This window comes from Pygoscelis adeliae, unplaced genomic scaffold (genome assembly GCF_000699105.1).
Source record: "Pygoscelis adeliae isolate BGI_AS28 unplaced genomic scaffold, ASM69910v1 Scaffold14, whole genome shotgun sequence".
NCBI lineage: Eukaryota > Metazoa > Chordata > Aves > Sphenisciformes > Spheniscidae > Pygoscelis > Pygoscelis adeliae.
The window spans coordinates 11,892,398-11,895,497 of record NW_008825109.1 but is presented as its reverse complement, the minus strand read 5'-3'; the positions used below and the strand labels follow the sequence as shown (position 1 = coordinate 11,895,497).

Genomic DNA, 3,100 nt, shown 5'->3' with positions numbered 1-3,100 from the left:
CACCGTCTGCCGCTGGTAGCTGTCTCGGTGGTGTCATTCAATGACGGGCCCGGTGCCTGTTGTACTAGCGGGCAGCATTCCAGTGAAATTGAGAGGGCAGGAGAGGGAACGGCATGTGGTGGTGTACGCGCACGGTAGCTGACCAGTGTGGTAATGGTGACTAAACATATAAAACCACTTTTTTCTTTTACGAGCTCTTAGCTGGATGTGCGCCAGAAGATTTTTAGTGCATCAGAAAACGACAAAGGGTGACAGTACTTTGGGAGTTGGCCTATAGCGTGAGGTACTTCATGAGACCAGCTCTGTCTCCCACTTAGAGCAGAGCACTGCAGTGCCGCTGCTGCCGAACAGATGCAACTTAAAACGCTTTCGGATAAAACTTAGAAAGGTCGTGCTCGCTGTTGACAGAACCACTCCGCCTGGGACTGCCAGCTGAAACTCCGGCCTGTCTCTGGAACCAGGCTGCTGCAGTGCTGGCAACTCCGGCAGATTGCATACCAGGTAAGTTTTGATGTTCGTTACTTCTCAATACTTTCTAGTTTTGCTTTTTGGAGGCTTCATACAGTTTGCTCACTAGTATTTAGATGTAAAGGTAGGTAGGAAGGAAGCTATACTAGCAATTTCCATTGCTGTGTTTTTTTCCTGAACATAAAGTTTTTCCAAAAGGTAATAAAATCTTGATTTTACTCTATAGTTAATATGGCACCTCCCCTTTGACTCTTGTTGACCTGGCACAATGCTGCCTTAAATGAGAATGCATCACTGACTGCAGTGATACTGGTATGTCCAAAGGTTGGGAGATTGTAACGGAAAAAACTATGCACTGCGTTCCATATAATAAAATACAGAGAAACAAGTCTAAATGCAAGACCTGTGTGACAGCAGAGAAAGCAAGGTCTTGTGGCCAGCCAGTAGCATGGGAAGTGAGAGACCAGGGCAAAATAACAATAATTTAGAATCAGAACTAACATAGAAAACATTCATTTCATATTCATAAAGAATTTTTAAAAGTGATTAAAACAGATAGGGGGTTGAAGAAATATTTGGTCAAAGCCAAACTCAAGTATTTTTTTTTTATTTCCAGTATTTTATTTCCTAAAAATGGTGACAATGTAATTAAAATATCAACAGGGCCCTGACTAAAGTGATGTCTTAGCTTAACAGATGTACAAAAGAAATTTAGTTATGGCTAAAGTAATTTTAGCACATTCCCACATGCCCGGTTTTTCTTCTTTTAACACACTGACGAGTTTTAGGTAAGCGGATATTGAGAGGTGTTAAAATCCGTACCTCCCTCAGGAAGACTGGGGAGAAAGAAGGTAAGAAAAATTATTACTTTAGAAGAACTGTATTGATATTTTATCAGCCATATGCAATATGATCCTCCTTGGCATTGCTCTTGTAGAGTATAATTGCGTAGAACAGATTATGTGTCTTATCCACTGGAGAAGTCTGGTAAGGACACATTAGCACAGACCTGACTAAGCTTCTCTTTCTGTAGGCTAACTCCGGTTTGGGCATCCCTCTGTTTTCTCTTCTGTCTGACGAACTTCACTTCTAACTTAAGCTAATGTTAACATATTCTTCCTCTACTTGATTATATTTAAATTTCTTTAACATAGGGAACAGGTTTAAAGAAATCCAGTGTATTTTACTTGTTAACTTTGTCCATTATTGTGGCAACTTTTGTGATCAATGACTTACTGGTATAATGTCAGCAGTATCTTCCAACAGAAGTTAGATTACATCTACATAGCTTAGTCCTAAAGTTACTGGTGGGGAAAAAAAAGTTACTGGGGGCAAGTGTTTGTGTGGAAGGGTAGAGGGAAAAAGGGAAGAGGATTGGGCAGACTTAGCAAGTTTCTTAAAACGTAAGGCATAAATCTCATTTAAGGCACAAACCTTTGTTACATAAGTTCTTTCTAGAGAAGGTTGAATTCAGTTGCTAATGACGTTTCAAGGGTGCCATACTGTGGCGTTATAGGAATGCCTCTTAGCCTAAAGAACTAATCCCTTTGGAAGTTAAAAGCAGCGTCTCAAGAAAGTAATTTTATTAGCTGTGATTTATCTTATCAGACAAAAAATAAATCTTTGCAAGCTAAACATTCTTCCACTTCTGAAACTCGTTTGGGCTTGTAGAACATATCACCTTTAAACCAGTAAACTTGGATATTCTTTCTCAATACCGGTGTAAGGATGAAAAGTATTCCTTTCAAGCAACCCAACATTATAACCAAGAAAACTGAGTTTAATAAAACCAAAATCCTTTTTTACTGTCAGGTTCAATTTGAAGCCTCCATCTAGTCTGAACAGAAGACAACTTTAGGCAATATTAAATAGCTGAAAATTAAGTGTTTTGCTTTCTCGTATAATAGGATCTTAAAAGTGTTTCACCTGTACTTGGTATTGTGTAAGACAATACCTCTGTATCTGTCTATAGGCTGTTGGTGGCAGTTGTGAAAGACAGAAAATAGGTCATTTGACTACTTCGATTCATCACGATATGAGATAGTTTATTCTTCCTCTGCTAAACAAGGGAAAAACTTTTCTTCTTAAGAGGTAGTACTAACTGCACTGACTCATGCTTTTGTGCTATCAATTAGATGAGATACTCATTGAAGTCTTTCATCCATTTGTTACAATGAACATTTAGATTCTCAAATAAGCAAATAAAACACTAGAGAGTAACTTTACAGAAAGATGCATATATATGCATGTAGTTCTAGTCAGTACATAACTGCAGCCATAAAGTACATACATTCATTTGAGTATTGATACATATGTAAGTCTTGTAGTTAGTGCAAATGCCCATATTTGACCTCAAATTTACTACTGGAAAAAAACAGTTCCAATAACCATACAAGGTGATCCTAACTGAAGGTAACAACAGAGCTAAATCAGAAAAGAGAAAAAGTTATAGGTGTTGATACTTCAGTGACGAGCACATCTCTGATGTGACACTTAGAATTTCTAGCCCGCTCACTTCTTCAGAAAATTCTTACACCATTCACAAAAATACATTCCATAAGTGATGGAAGTGATACATATGCTTCATGAGTGGCTGAAGTTATATATTTTCATAAAGCTTCTATATTAGTCA

The 3,100-nt window shown here is 38.1% G+C and overlaps 1 pseudogene; it reads right to left on the bottom strand.

Annotated features, from left to right (window-relative positions):
- Positions 1-1,672, bottom strand: part of LOC103920208 — a 38,006-nt pseudogene extending 36,334 nt beyond the window's left edge.
- Between the last annotated feature and the right edge of the window lie 1,428 nt (positions 1,673-3,100).